At 42.9% G+C, this 15,859-nt stretch overlaps 1 pseudogene; it reads right to left on the bottom strand.

The window, feature by feature from the left end:
- Nucleotides 1–7,452: 7,452 nt before the first annotated feature.
- LOC124653218 lies at nucleotides 7,453–8,726 on the bottom strand (annotated as a pseudogene).
- Nucleotides 8,727–15,859: the final 7,133 nt, after the last annotated feature.

Raw genomic sequence — 15,859 nt, 5'->3', positions numbered from 1 at the left:
GTGAAATACCCTTACAACTGTTCTTCGCAAACAACCATCATCATCCACACTATACATCTAATCCTTTGTTTACAGCAAGCCGGTGAGATTGACAACCTCGCTGTTACGTTGGGGCAAAGTTCTGTGATTGTGTTGTGCGGGTTCCACGTTGGCGCCGGAATCCCCGGTGTTGCGCCGCACTACACTCCGCCACCAACAACCTTCAACGTGCTTCTTGGCTCCTCACTGGTTCGATAACCTTGGTTTCTTACGAGGAAAACTTGCTGCTCGTGCGCATCATACCTTCCTCTTGGGGTTCCCAACGGACGTGTTAATTACGCGCAATCAAGCTCTTTTTACGGCGCCGTTGCCGGGGAGATCAAGACACGCTGCAAGGGGAGTCTCCACTTCCAATCTCTTTACTTTGTTTTTGTCTTGCTTTATTTTATTTACTGCTTTGTTTGCTGCATTATATCAAAACACACAAAAATTAGTTGCTAGTTTTACTTTATTTACTGTCTTGTTCTCTATATCGAAAACACACAAAAAAATTAGTTACTTGCATTTACTTTATTTAGTTTGCTTTACTTACTATTGCTAAAAATGAGTAATCCGGAAGTTGAAGTTCGTTCATTTAAGCAACAAGGGGGAGAAAGTTTTAAAGATGCTTGGTATAGAATTAGCGATGCTCATCATAGGTGCATTAAGAAACACTCCACTATTATACTACTTAGGAACTTTTATGTTGGAATCTCTAGTTGGAATAGATATGTTCTTGATACTCTTGCGGGAGGTAATTTCCTAGGCACTCCTGCTTTAGAAGCTAGTTGCATTATTGAGAGTCTAGTTGGAATACCACCTGTTAATGAAGCTAAAATTGAAATCTCTCTGGAAGATGTCATGAAAAAGTTGGAAGCCATAGAAAAATATCTTCCAAGTATTGAGACTAAATTGGGAATATTACTTAATAGCACTGATAAACTTGATAAATCTCTAGGTGGAATTAATGAGAGAATTGTTGTTTTAGAAACTTGTGCTACTCATGATAATCGAACCCATAGGATTAGTGAACTTGAAGAAGCTATGGGAACCTTGGGTTCAACTTTTTCTTCTCTTAAGTTTAAGGAGAAAGCTTATGTGGGCAAGGAGCAAAAGTTTATGTATGTCTCTAAAGTGCCTAAATCAAAAAAATATTATTATAGGCCTAAAATTGACAAAGCCCTTAATACCACTACGGATGGGGGAGTTTGTGATGTTGATGCTTCATCTCTCGACAATACTTGATACACACTTTCTGCGCCTAGCTGAAAGGCGTTAAAGAAAAGCGCTTATGGGAGACAACCCATTATTTTACTTCTGCACTTTATTTTATATTTGAGTCTTGGAAGTTGTTTACTACTGTAGCAACCTCTCCTTATCTTTATTTTATTGCATTGTTGTGCCAAGTAAAGTCTTTGATAGTAAAGCCAATACTAGATTTGGATTGCTGCGCAGGAACAGATTTCTTGCTGTCACGAATTTGGGCAGTAGTCCCTGTAGAAAAATCAAAAAAAAAATTCCAATTTACGTGCGTGATCCTCAGATATGTACGCAACTTTCATTCAATTTGGGAATTTTCATCTGAGCAAGTCTGGTGCCACTTTAAAATTCGTCTTTACGAACTGTTCTGTTTTGACAGATTCTGCCTTTTATTTCGCATTGCCTGTTTTGCTATGTTAGATGGGTTTCTTTGATCCATTAACTTTCAGTAGCTTTGTGCAATGTCCAGAAGTGTTAAGAATGATTATGTCACCAATGAATATATGAATTATGCACTGACCCTCTAATGAGTTTGTTTTGAGTTTGGTGTGGAGGAAGTTTTCAAGGGTCAAGAGAGGAGGATGATACAATATGATCAAGAAGAGTGAAAAGTCAAAGCTTGGGGATGCCCCCGTGGTTCATCCCTACATATTTTAAGAAGACTCAAGCGTCTAAGCTTGGGGATGCCCAAGGCATCCCTTCTTCATCGACAACTTATCAGGTTCCTCTAGTGAAACTATATTTTTATTCCGTCACATCTTATGTGCTTTACTTGGAGCGTCTGTTTGTTTTTTGTTTTTGCTTTGTTTGAATAAATCGGATCCTAGCATTCTTTGTTTGGGAGAGAGACACGCTCCGCTGTTTCGTATGAACACATATGTTCTTAGCTTTATCTTTAATGTTCATTGCAAAATTTGAAATATTTCATTCATTGTTATATGGTTGGAAACGGAAAATGCCGCATGTGGTAAATGGTTTAATGTCTTGAATAACGTGATACTTGGCAATTGTTGTGCTCATATAGATCTTGTTTAAGCTCTTGCATCATGTACCTTGTACTCATTAATGAATAACTACATAGAGCTTGTTAAATCTTGGTTTGCACAATTGATCTCTAGAGTCTAGATATTTTCTGGTTGAGGTGTTTGAACAACAAGGAGACAATGTAAAGTCTTATAATAGTTACAATATGTTCATACGTGAGCTTTGCTGCACCTTTTATATACTTGAGTTTGCTTCAAACAACCTTGCTAGCCTAGCCTTGTATTGAGAGTAATTCTTCTCGTGCATCCAAATCCTTGAGCTAATAACCATAACCATGGTATTTCTCCGCCATTCCAAAGTAAATTGCTTGAGTGCTACCTTTAAATTTCTATTCTTTATCTTTACAATATATAGCTCATGGGACAAATAGCCTAAAAACTATTGTGGTATTGAATATGTACTTATGTGTCTTATTTCTTAATAAGTTGCTTGTTGAGCGGTAACCATGTTTTCTGGGGACGCCATCAACTCTTTTACCTTTGTTGAATATCATGTGAGTTGCTATGCATGTTCGTCTTGTCCGAAGTAAGGGCGGTTCTCACAATCAAATGGTTTGAGTATGCATACTTGTTAGAGAAGAACATTGGGCCGCTAACTAAAGCCATGATTCATGGTGGAAGTTTCGAGTGTGGACAACTAATCCTCAATCTCTTATGAGAATATTAACTGTTGTTGAATGCTTATGCATTAAAGAGGAGTCCATTATCTCGTTGTCTATGTTGTCCCGGTATGAATGTCTAAGTTGAGAATAATCAAAAGCGAGAAATCCAATGCGAGCTTTCTCCTTAGATCTTTGTACGAGGCGGCATAGAGGTACCCCTTTGTGACACTTGGTTGAAACATATGCTATGCAATGATAATCCGTGTTAACCCAAGCTAATTAGGACAAGGTGCGAGCACTATTAGTATACTATGCATGAGGCTTGCAACTTATAAGATATCTTATACATAACTCATATGCTTTATTACTACCGTTGACAAAATTGTTTCTTGTTTTCAAAATGAAAAGCTCTAGCACAAATATAGTAATCAATGCTTCCCTCTGCGAAGGGCCTATCTTCTACTTTATTGTTGAGTCGGTTGCCTATTCTTTCTATCTTAGAAGCAAACACTTGTATCAACTGTGTGCATTGATTCTTACATGTTTACTTATTGCACTTGTTATATTGATTTGTGTTGACAATTATCCATGAGATAAATATATTGAAGTTGAAAGCAACCGCTGAAACTTATATCTTCCTTTGTGTTGCTTCAATGCCTTTACTTCGAATTTATTGCTTTATGAGTAACTCTTATGCAAGTCTTATTGATGCTTGTCTTGAAAGTATTATTCATGAAAAGTCTTTGCTATATGATTCATTAGTTTACTCATTATCTTCATCATTGCTTCGAATCGCTGCATTCATCTCATATGCTTTACAATGGTATGATCAAGATTATGATAGCATGTCACTTCAGAAATTATCTTTGTTATCGTTTACCTACTCGAGGGCGAGTAGGAACTAAGCTTGGGGATGCTTGATACGTCCCAAACGTATCTATAATTTCTTATGTTCCATGCTACTTTTATGATGATACTCACATGTTTTATACACATTATATGTCATTATTATGCATTTTCCGGCACTAACCTATTGACGAGATGCCGAAGAGCCGATTCTTTGTTTTCTGCTGTTTTTGGTTTCAGAAATCCTAGTAAGGAAATATTCTCGAAATTGGGCGAAATCAACGCCCAGGGTCCTATTTTTGCACGAAGCTTCCAGAAGTCCGAAGGAGAGACGAAGTGGGGCCACGAGGTGGTGACACACCAGGGCGGCGCGGCTCAAGCCCTGGCCGCGCGGCCCTGTTGTGTGGACCCCCCGTGACGCCCCTTGACCTGCCCTTCCGCCTACTTAAAGCCTTCGTCGCGAAACCCCCAGTACCGAGAGCCACGATACGGAAAACCTTCCAGAGACGCCGCCGCCGCCAATCCCATCTCGGGGGATTCAGGAGATCGCTTCCGGCACCCTGCCGGAGAGGGGAATCATCTCCCGGAGGTCTCTTCATCGCCATGATCGCCTCCGGATCGATGTGTGAGTAGTTCACCCCTGGACTATGGGTCCATAGCAGTAGCTAGATGGTCGTCTTCTCCCCATTGTGCTATCATGTCAGATCTTGTGAGCTGCCTATCATGATCAAGATCATCTATTTGTAATCCTTCATGTTGTGTTTGTTGGGATCCGATGAATATTGAATACTATGTCAAGTTGATTATCAATCTATCATATATGTTATTTATGTTCTTGCATGCTCTCCGTTGCTAGTAGAGGCTCCGGCCAAGTTGATACTTGTGACTCCAAGAGGGAGTATTTATGCTCGATAGTGGGTTCATGCCTCCATTAAATGTGGGACAGTGACAGAAAGTTCTAAGGTTGTGGATGTGCTGTTGCCACTAGGGATAAAACATCGATGCTTTGTCTAAGGATATTTGTGTTGATTACATTACGCACCATACTTAATGCAATTGTCTATTGTTTGCAACTTAATACTGGAAGGGGTTCGGATGATAACCTGAAGGTGGACTTTTTAGGCATAGATGCATGCTGGATAGCGGTCTATGTACTTTGTCGTAATGCCCTGATTGAATCTCATAGTACTCATCATCATATATGTATGTGCATTGTTATGCCTTCTTTATTTGTCAATTGCCCAACTGTAATTTGTTCACCCAACATCTGCTATCTTATGGGAGAGACACCGCTAGTGAACTGTGGACCCCGGTCCTATTCTTTACATCTGAAATACAAACTGCTGCAATTTTTCTTTACTGTTCTTCGCAAACAACCATCATCATCCACACTATACATCTAATCCTTTGTTTACAGCAAGCCGGTGAGATTGACAACCTCGCTGTTACGTTGGGGCAATGTTCTGTGATTGTGTTGTGCAGGTTCCACGTTGGCGCCGGAATCCCTGGTGTTGCGCCGCACTACATTCCGCCACCAACAACCTTCAACGTGCTTCTTGGCTCCTACTGTAACCTTGGTTTATTACTGAGGGAAAACTTGCTGCTGTGCGCATCATACCTTCCTCTTGGGGTTCCCAACGGACGTGTTAATTACGCGCAATCAGACGCTAATACTCATCGTCCTCCCTAACAAACTACATTAGATGTTCCTCAAGGAAGTAGCGGAGGGCCCACCCATCCTTATCCAGTCCCACAGAGTCCGCGCATGCATCTAATTATAAGGAGCCCCTCCTTGGCTTCCTTTCCTTTCCAAGGTTAGCCTCCCACCCTTTAAGGAATTGTCTTGTCCCCTGGACTAGTTTCGCCAAAGATCCACCACCCCATTATGTTGTGGTTGACTGTGCGCAGCAATCTCCGCCATCTTCGCCGACATAGTATCTTTGAAGCCTGGTAGCCCCAACCACCAGGCTCTGATGAAAAACCTACTTGGTTTGACCCCATCCCCTTCCCCTGAGGAGAGCAGCAACGATGTGTGGTCATACACCTGTAGCTCTTTATTTCTATGAAACAGATTTGGGTATATCATCAGAAATCAAATCCATCAAGTAAAACTGAACTAACATCAGCATGAACAAAAAAAATTCTACATGTATATGAACTGGCTCGTATTTATACTGTAGGGATTCGGCCTTCTTCCGATTTTAGCACAAAAATGTGAAGAAATAACAGGAATGCAAATACAAAGCTAGAATTAAGACTAACATTTTTTATTTGGTTATTTTTTTCGTCACTCGACTCCAGTCTAATTACAAACTGGGTGCCGCAAGTCACTCTACAATCTAGCAACTTCATTTTGCAAATGCCTGACCAAACATGGTCTTCTGTATCTAACCATCTTGCTGGTATGATTGCCAGTGTGAGGTTCGAATCTCATCACACACATACGCGCCAAGGACGAAAGAAGAAGGGATCACGAAGCAGAGAGAGAAGAAGAGTTTTCTTCGAATTTTCGTTTATTCAGACTTGCCAGATTCGGTTACAGCACAACTGTTTATAGCACGCAGCCCACCACTTCAGGTGTTTATCTTCATAATACATATATATTTTTTCTTACTTATCGTCGATGTTTGTTGTTTGGCAAGCCTTGCAAGTCGTAGCGCATGCTTAGAACTCTATTGTTTATCTCGATCTGGATATGTTAGGGTTGTTGGAAAGTTAACATATGTTATATCAGCCGCTGGATATAACCATGACTTACTTAATGTAAACAACTAAAATTATTAATCGCTAACATTGATGGGCCCCTTTGTGTAAACATCTGATATTTATCTCGCTTGTGTCCGGTAGAATCTGAGGTCTTGTTATTAGTTTTGAGATAGGAACTCTGCCATACTTGGGGCTTACTTACTACGACCCTTCACCCACTAATTGTTCTCAAGTTTGTTTACCTGGGAGCCACCAGCTGGTTTTATTTGTGTATGCATGTTTATATGTTGTTTTCTTCGGGTGATTTACTTATTGTTGCTTTTGGGTATTTATATTATGTATTGTACCTTGCGGAAAATTTAGCGAAAGCGAGTTATTCATGCCAACTTAGACGTTAACGCAAACCTTAGGGTTCGGATCGGAGGACGGCTGAACTTTGTCACGGGTAACTTAGTGGGGTGGTTCCCCTTAAATTTCTTGTAGATCTGGGAACGATCTTGTTGTGAGACTTCACTATCGCTTGGTGTGGTTGATTAAGCGTATGCACATATTTTTTAGCAGCCCTGGAAGGTATTTTTTTTCGAAAAGCCTTGTCTACGGTTATGGATGACTTGGAGCTATTTAACTTGATCATAGAACAAGTTACACCTTATACTTGGTTCTAATAACTTGCTAATAATTTATGTAGTAACTTAGCATTACTACAACCAATATCTAATGAAATCCGTCAATAGTGTGAGTGCCTTTTACATTGCTTCTTCGCTTTGAATGAAGGGGATATGTGCATTTGGCTAAGTTATGCTTGTGTAGTACCTAGTTGGTTCCTTTATATATGCGCTCTCTTATCTACTTTGATTAGAAGAATTTTGTAGTGTGTCATTGGTTTTAGTGCAAGTTTTGTTCCGCTAAGTCTATCATATACCCCGGCGATATATAGCCTAGCGAGATCTTCTCTCGTTCCTCTTTGGACAAAGGTTTCAAACCACCAACTCTTGAGAAATCTCTGAGGAGTATGCATCTGGGTAAAGCAATGAATAGGATGTAGATGAAGCCCGGTATGACTCAACGTTTTCACTTTTTGCAAGGTCTGATGATCAACGAGCTAAAAAAAAAGGGGGGGGTATGCGCGCGGGTACCGGTGCCCTCCGGGCCGTCGATACAGGTGCCGGACGCCTGCATGCGGTGCTGGTACCCGACCACCGGGTACCCCGTGAAGGAGACGCCGTCGTTCGTGAAGCCGAAGGCCTGCTGCTCCTGCGCGGACACTGGCAGCTGCGCCGCCGCGCACCGGGCGACGTCGGTGACGTTCTTCATTTGCATCGACTCCTCGGCGACTCTCACGCCGTTGGTCCTGTGGTTGGGACTGGCGCGCAAGGTGAGGTAGTCGCTGAGACCATTGCCCGGCGTGGAGATGTCAACGCGGTAATCCTGGCGGTACATGACCGTGCCGTGCTGCGGATACCATGTCAAGTCGGCAAACTCGTGGAGGCGGCCCCATGGAACCACTTGGTCCGCCAAGTCTGAGTCGCCGCGCTTCAGGTACGTCACCGACCGCTTGAACAAGGGCTCCAAGGCCAGAGTTACCTGGGAGATGACGCCGAGGACCCCAAGAGAGACCTTGGCGGCGTCCAGGTCCGGGTGGTCGGCGCCCAGCTCCCTCACCGTGGCGAAACCCTGGCTCGCAGGCGCCGGTGTCACGATCCTCAGCCCGACCACGTACTCGTGCACGGCGCCTCCCTTGCCCCACAGCGAGCTCCCGTGCGCGCCCGTGGCAAGGAGTCCACCGATGGACAGGCCGTACCAGTAGGGTGAGTTCGGCAGAGCGAGCCCCGCCGCTGCGGCGGCCGCAATGAGGTCGCGGAGGACCATGCCGCTCTCCACCGTCAGCAAGCCGCTTCGCGGCGTCGATGTGCACCGTCCGGTTCAGCCGCGCGGTGCTTATGATTGTGCCGTCGCGGCCTCCCGGACAAGACAGCTTGGGGATGCTGTGCGAGTGCTTGGTGGCCACCTTCAGCTTCCGTTTCGCAGAGGCAGCCGCCGCCACGGCTGCGACGAGCTCCTGCTCGGTGCGCGGGTAGGTGATGTTGGCGGCGTGGCAGATGCTGCGGTCCGTGTAGGAGCCGTACGTGTTGGTGACCGTGCAGTTTGACGTGCCGTGGGTGCAGACCACCGGGTCCGGCGGAGGGCTGCAGCAACAAAGCTGGACAAGGACCCCTAGGGCCAAGATGAGAAACGGAAGCAAGCTCTCCATTGCTCTTGGTTGTCGTCCTTGCGAGTTCTGTTGCTTCTTCAATGGATACCCCTTTATGTACTTAGAGCTAGCCACTTGACAAGCAAGGCCTAAAATAGGCTTAAGGTCAAAACTTCAGCATGCATGGTCCTCGAAATTTCCCTTTCGTGGCCAACAGAAAAACCATTCGCGACAGAGATTCTAGTGCAAAATTCTCTACATCTATTCTCCGCCGTAACACATTATGAAATGAAATGGATATACTTTGACCGGAGTAACACCAGGTGCCCAAAAATAAGGCGAAAACGCTCAATCCGTTCACGAAAGAGTACTTTCAGTTTTTTTTTTTTTTTGAAACATTAAGCTTTTCAACGTTTGATCGTGTTTATTAAAAAAAGCACCAACATTTATGCCGCCCAATCCGTATAATTAGACACATGATAGGAATATAATTTTTCATCACATAGCTATTTGGTTTTGTAACGGAGGCAATATTATACTTTCCGAGTAAATTTGGTCGTGGTTTAGGTAGTAATAACTTTTCAGAAAAGCTGAAAGTATACTGGAGGGAGTATGCAAGAAGTCAGAACACATGTTAGGAAATAGTACCGCATGCAAGCCTCATGTTAGGAAAAAGTACACATGTTTCTCAAGTCAATGGCTGAAAACATCCTGTATCTTTGTCTGGGGAATGCAAGTGAAGACTTTAGACAATATTAATGAACCTACCGTTCCCTTTCCATCTAACAGACGCACATTACTGTGCTACCCGGCGGCGCCGCACAAAGCTGGATTCGTGCGGCGGCTGCCAGCCTATGGACCCGTGCACGTCGGCCCGTCCTTTGACCAACCACGCGTGGTCCCGCGCACCATATCGGCCAGTGCACACGTGGTCTTCCTGCCAAAATAATTGTCCACATCGTCCAAAAATGGCCCAATAACAAAAAAAACCCACGTAACAAACTTCATTGACTTGTGTACGGGAACAGGGCGTAGCAGACACCTGTAGATTCCTTTTATCGTGGTCTTTTTTTCGGAAAAAAAACCATAAAACCATCGTAGTCAAATGCATATAGCCGAGCTGTTGAAGTTCAGAATCGGTTTAGATAACGACTAGGAAAAGTTTTTGAGAATAGACCTTGGTATTAAGAGAATCATCAAATAGTACAAAGCATCTTAATATAAACGAAAATTACAATAACTTTTTTGAGATGCCCTTTGTCTTCAACCTTCAAACTGTGTAGACGGCGTGCCACGTCTGCCGCTCCTCCTTGAGTTGCCCGATGTTGCTGGTTGCGGATGGGAAGTTGTCGAACGGGTCAAGAAGATCACATCCATCCCGGAGACGAAGAAGAAGAAATAACCACCGATGAAGCTCCATGACGTTCTGTCTCGACGTCGCAGGCGAGATGGGTCTGGAGCCGAGGAGACTTTATTGGAGAAGATACCACTGCCAACACCTAAACGCCGCCTCACCAAACTAAAACCATAAAGCCATGGGAACAGAGCCCTCCCACCAACGGGGGGCCGAGATCCACCCCGCGTCCATTGCCCAAAGGCCAAAGAAGTGAGGCAGATCACTGACGAGGCCGATGGGGCCGAAGAAACCCTAATCGCCTCCTAAGCGTTTCTCAGGGGCAAAGAGGTACGAGATTGGGAAAAAAAACTAATCACCCCCTGAGAGGGCGAAGGGGCCCGGGATTTGAAAAAGAATGGACTAATCTATTGTTAAGGACTAGGAAAACTGACCGTGCATTGCTATGGGTTAATCAGTATGTAATATTATCCCTAAAAAATCAGTAGAGAATATTTTTTATGGCTATTTAACTGGCAATACGTTTATTTCGACCAGTCTAAGATGGAGACGCGGCTACCATCAATGATTAGGGTCATTTTCTTAACTATATCATCTCTCAAGAAAACTGCAGCAGACTGATTTCAGTGGAAACAAAAATTGAACCACAACAATTGTTTCAACATGGGTCAAAAACTTCAAACTTCCAGCCATAATATTAGCCGAGAAAAAAGTCATTAGATACAACAAGTAATCCTGTTGCAATCCCCGCCTTCCCGGCGCTTTGACGGTGCGCGCGTCGTCGTGTGGGGCCACCACCGAGCATTCTCTCCTTTTCTTTCTGCCTTTCCAGCTCATCTCGCCCTGATCCCATGAATGCTTCGCCCCGCACCGCAATTTAGACTAGTCACAATGAGAAACAATGAGAAGTATCATATAGTAGTATCATGCATATGATACTAGTGTACGATATTATCTTCACAATGCATAGTATCATATAGTAGTATTATATGCTACATGTATTTAATGAATTGTAGAATATCAATACAAAAGTGTGTACGAGATTTGTTTGACATTAATTTTTCTAGTTCTACGTGCTATCATTAATTGATGTGACACATCAGCTTTTTGCATGCATGTAGTGTATTACTACCTCCGATTCAAGGAATAAGACGCCCTCGTTTTACGTGCTTTTCGTTTGACTAAATATTACTTCAAATATATAAAGATTGTTTGTATAAAATTAACATCATTAGAAAGTATTTTTCAATACGAAACCAATGATACTAATTACATATAATATAACCAAGATTTTGTTGCTCAATTTTTATGGTCAAAGTTCGTCTTGAAATACGTGTGCGCCTTATTCCTTGGAACAGAGGTAGTATTTCCCATTGTGAGTAGTCTTAGAGCAACTCCAATAGTATAGCCGGTTATTGCCTATAAGCAAGATGTCATGTCATCTAAAGTCAACTTGTAACCAATAAGTACAATAGTTAGCTATAAGAATGTACCACTTTTTGAATGTATGACCCACCTTTCATTGATACAACTTGCTGAGGAGCACGTGCTAGAGTAGCTCTTGCACAAGAGCAAGTATAATAGGACTGACTAAGCAGACTATAAGAATTAAAATAGTGTTGTTTTGCTTAGGTGGATAAGAGAGAAGAGAGATGGGCTCTCATGCAAGAGCCAGCTCTTGCACGTGCTCCTAGGTGGATGTGAGTATGTGTGGTGGGCCTTTTATACATAAAGTTATCAATCCTTAAAGCCAACTATTGTACAAGTTAGCTATAAGCTGACTATAGCTGGCCTTATAGCCAGCACCCGGCTATACTATTAGAATTGCTCTAAGAGCTCACTTACAATCTCTCACCTCCTCTCTCTCTCCTCTAACTAGACATAAATATATTATTTTAATCCTTGTAGCCAGCTGATTAGAATTTATTGTATTTGGTCTTAGAGAGAGAGGGCCGGAGCCGGAGCCAGAGCACCGCGGTCCACCTCACCGGAGTTACCTAAATAAAATACTTGCGATCGCTGCCTTCTCAGGCCTCTGCCACTCCGCGGTCCCTGAAACGTTCTTTTTCCCATCTCCATTTGTTGGGGTTCCGTGAGATCCTTGATCCACAGATGAGGAGACGCGTCGGCCGGCGGCCACGCTCGTGGTTTTCCGGAGATTACACCACTCCTGAAGCTGTACTGCGGAATTTGATGCTACTTGCTAATGATCAGCACTACAACCAAGATAGTTGTGAAATTCTCCCGCAAAATAAAGGTGGTTATAAATTTAATTTATGCGCGAATGTATTTATAGTGGAGATCTGAATATTTGCGAATCATTATATCTTTTTATTCACTATGTGATGTATTCTGTGTTTATCATCTTGCTTATAAAATTTTCTTCTTCCTAGGACGCTTGTTTGCGGAGTGAAGCCTGCCGCAGCAAAGAAGTTGTATGCTGGATGAGCTGAACCTTGCACCAGGCCATGGGTGTTGCATGGTTTACAACCCTGTGATGATTTCCGTTTAGATAGTTACCTGTGGACGGTGACAAGTATGTCCATGGTAAGTGAGTTATTTACCCTTTCATTACAGTGCGGGACAGAAATGAACAATCTAGGGTGGATTAAGACCAGCGCTTTGCACAAGTTTTTGTGTTTAGAACCCAGGAGGACCTTTGTTGTTTTCCCTGTTGTGGAAGAGTGGCATGTGGATACATAATATGTGTTCGTGTGCATTATATCCTTGGATAATCTTAGAAGTCTTACAAGGTAATTCACACCTCATTTTTGTATTATTTATCCCGTTGCATTATAGCCTTGAATTTATGTAAGTGGTGATATTTACAAATGAATGAATGTTGGTTTATGTGCTTGACCTGCTGCGCCGGAGCAGATTTTTCTGACATCTGTGCAGCTGCTAAATTTTTTGTGCTTATTTAGGTCAGTAGCTTATTTGACATTTCTATTATGGAGTTTGCCCATCGTTTTCTATGCCAGCAAATTGTTTAGAGCAATAATGTTGCACATATCTGTAGGAGATGCATTTTAAAAGTTCTGTGCTTCTTTAGGTAAGTAGCTTATTTGACATTTCTATTATGGAGTTTGCCCGTCGTTTTCTCTCCCAGAAAATCTTTTAGAGTAATAATATTTCCGATATTTGTAAGAGATGCATTTTCATTGGAAGGCAGGTCCTGAGTGTTACTATACATTTATGTCGCTCCAGAGATGATGATTGATTTTCTTATCAGGCTTTAATCGTCTTCGCGTTAGAGCACGATGTAGGTGCCCGCCTTGGACACCAGAATGGAAGACACCATACTTTTAATATAATGTTTGCATGTTTTAATTTTGCTTTCAGAATTTGATCACTAAGTTTTTATTTTCCATGTTTCATATGTATAGTAGAATTTTTGCTTCATTTGGTAGTTGATTGAGGAGTACTTAACAAGCATATACACCATTGAACCCTCACCAACAACGTTTGGTATAGATGAGTTTGCAATTTATCTTCTCTTTTGTTCCTTCAACTAACTACTGAACATGTATATACAACACTGAAATCTCAGACAATATATTGATGCGCATAGCCTTTGATTCACTGACTGCTAGACTTTTTGTTCTAGGTTGTGATCTTTCAAAAAAAAAAGTATAGTTTGCTGCGGTAGCATGTTACGGTACCGGCGGCCATGTCCCAATCATCATTGGAGTGACAAGGGCGTGTTCTCTTGTGAGGCAGCTTCTTCTGTGTCACCTCCACATCTTCAGATTCCTGAGGTATGTCACGAGGACTATCTTCCCCACCGCATCTCTGCTTGGGTTTAAGCTATTTTACTTGCTATCCCATGATGCTTGAATATGCAGTATATTTATGGTTGGTTCTAGCTGTTTCCTACGAAGATGCACAATTTTATTTGTTTTAATTTTGTGTCATGTAGAATGTCAAGAGAGAAGGGAGTATTCAAGAAGTCTCCGTCGAATAACCAGAGCTTGAGCATTCCATTTATTCACTGAAGCTCATGCCAGTGGTATTTATCTCTAGGGAGTAGACTAGAGTTTTCTCTAGGGCATTATATACCAGAGATTGTTTACATTATATGTGTCCTGAATAGTACTATTAACCCGGGGCAGCTTTTCTTTGGCTAATATATACCAAAATCACCGCCTAGCGGTTGTGCTTGGCCATGTACAATATCTGTGTAAATATGGCTATGCCGTTGGGTGTTATGCAAATTTAATTCGGCTACTATGCATGTAATTTCAGCATGCAATCTCGAGGCCTATGTAGGTGTCCTGATATTGTACTCCTACTTGCGTAGCTGTTAGAAAAATTAAGCGGATGTGAGATCCCAGTGGTCACCTGGCAAGTTTATTTTCATGGCATAAATGTTTGCATGGTTTATTAATTTGGGTGATTGATTTGAAACAGGAATCATGTGTTAGAGCAATCTTTAGTGGTGTTTTTAGCAAGCATTAGTTAGGAAACACTAAATAAATCAGAGATTAAATTGAGCAAATATATGATAACAGCTCATTCTAACAAAGAAGTAGTTCAAGACAACTTCACCACACCGACCAGCTCACGCATGTAGTCCCATGGCGATTCATGCCCGATCGACTAATTTTCATATCGCACCAGCCACGATAAGCTAGAACGTCACGTAGGCGGCGCGGCGAAGCGCGCTTATTCATCTAGTAGAATAGAAATCAGATTGATGTTTCTTATTGGTTAAAGTTGGATAGACTGCATAGTACATACTCCAGTTTTGCATAAGGGGAAAGGAAAAGGATACTACCAAAAGAAGAGGCACTTCAAAATTTCCATCACCACACCATATTTTGCATATTTCCTAAAAATCCGTAAGAGTAGATCAATCACGAGCTGAATGCAAGGTAGGTTGTGCTAACCTGGTGAAAGATGGAAGTCCCTGTTGCATTGTTGATGCCATGCCATGCCATGCCATGCCATGCAATATCGTATGAGTATGACCGCTGTGGTCTGTAGCGATATTTTTTGCTTCACTTATACGACAGTGAATTGGGTGGCATACGAATACAAAGAGATGGAGCGAAGATAATACAGAGAATACTTCATGATGGTGTGTTGGTGGAAAGGCAAAAGGAGGCAGCGTGCGAGGATCCTAGAGAGGATGGAGTCGAAGCAAGTCACCATATTGGCACTGGTGTCGTGCCGCCTGGCGTTGACAGTGATAACCTGACGGCTTTGAATTTGACGAACTCGGCAAAATCGACAGAAGTGACCCTCTTTGCTAATTAATTCACAAAATAAACTTTCAACAAAAATATGTCCTAGTCCCTAGAGCATGCCGCCATGGTTTCACAGCACGGCGCCGTGGTATTTTCCTACGTGGATGACCCGGACTCACATCTGGGAGGTATGCAGGGGCGAAGCCAGCTATATGGCAAGGTTTGGTAGCCACCATACCTAAATTTTAGCGTCAATACTAGGTATATATGTGCAAATATGCTTCAGGTTTGCGATTGCCTTCTGCTCCCAATCTGCCATCGATGACATCGCTGCTGTGGTGTGTTTTCATCGGGAGAAACAGCTGAACCGGTAAGTGATTGACCCCGTTTTGGGCCTGGTTACTATTGGGCCTGAAACCAGAAACCTGATCGGTAAAGCAAGGATACACGGAAACTGATTGACACACCATACTGATGCCCACTCACAAACCGATCGCGATCGTGGAGAGTGGATCACGCAGCACCAACCAAAGCCGCGGCGGCCGGCCGACGAGACGAGGACGCGACCGGCAATGCCGCGAGAGCAACTGGGCGAGTAGGGAATGGCACCGAAGAAGAACACCATTACACCAAGTACATAAGGTATTTGA

The sequence above is a fragment of the Lolium rigidum genome, chromosome 1 (genome assembly GCF_022539505.1).
Source record: "Lolium rigidum isolate FL_2022 chromosome 1, APGP_CSIRO_Lrig_0.1, whole genome shotgun sequence".
NCBI lineage: Eukaryota > Viridiplantae > Streptophyta > Magnoliopsida > Poales > Poaceae > Lolium > Lolium rigidum.
This window is presented reverse-complemented; position numbering and strand designations above follow the sequence as displayed.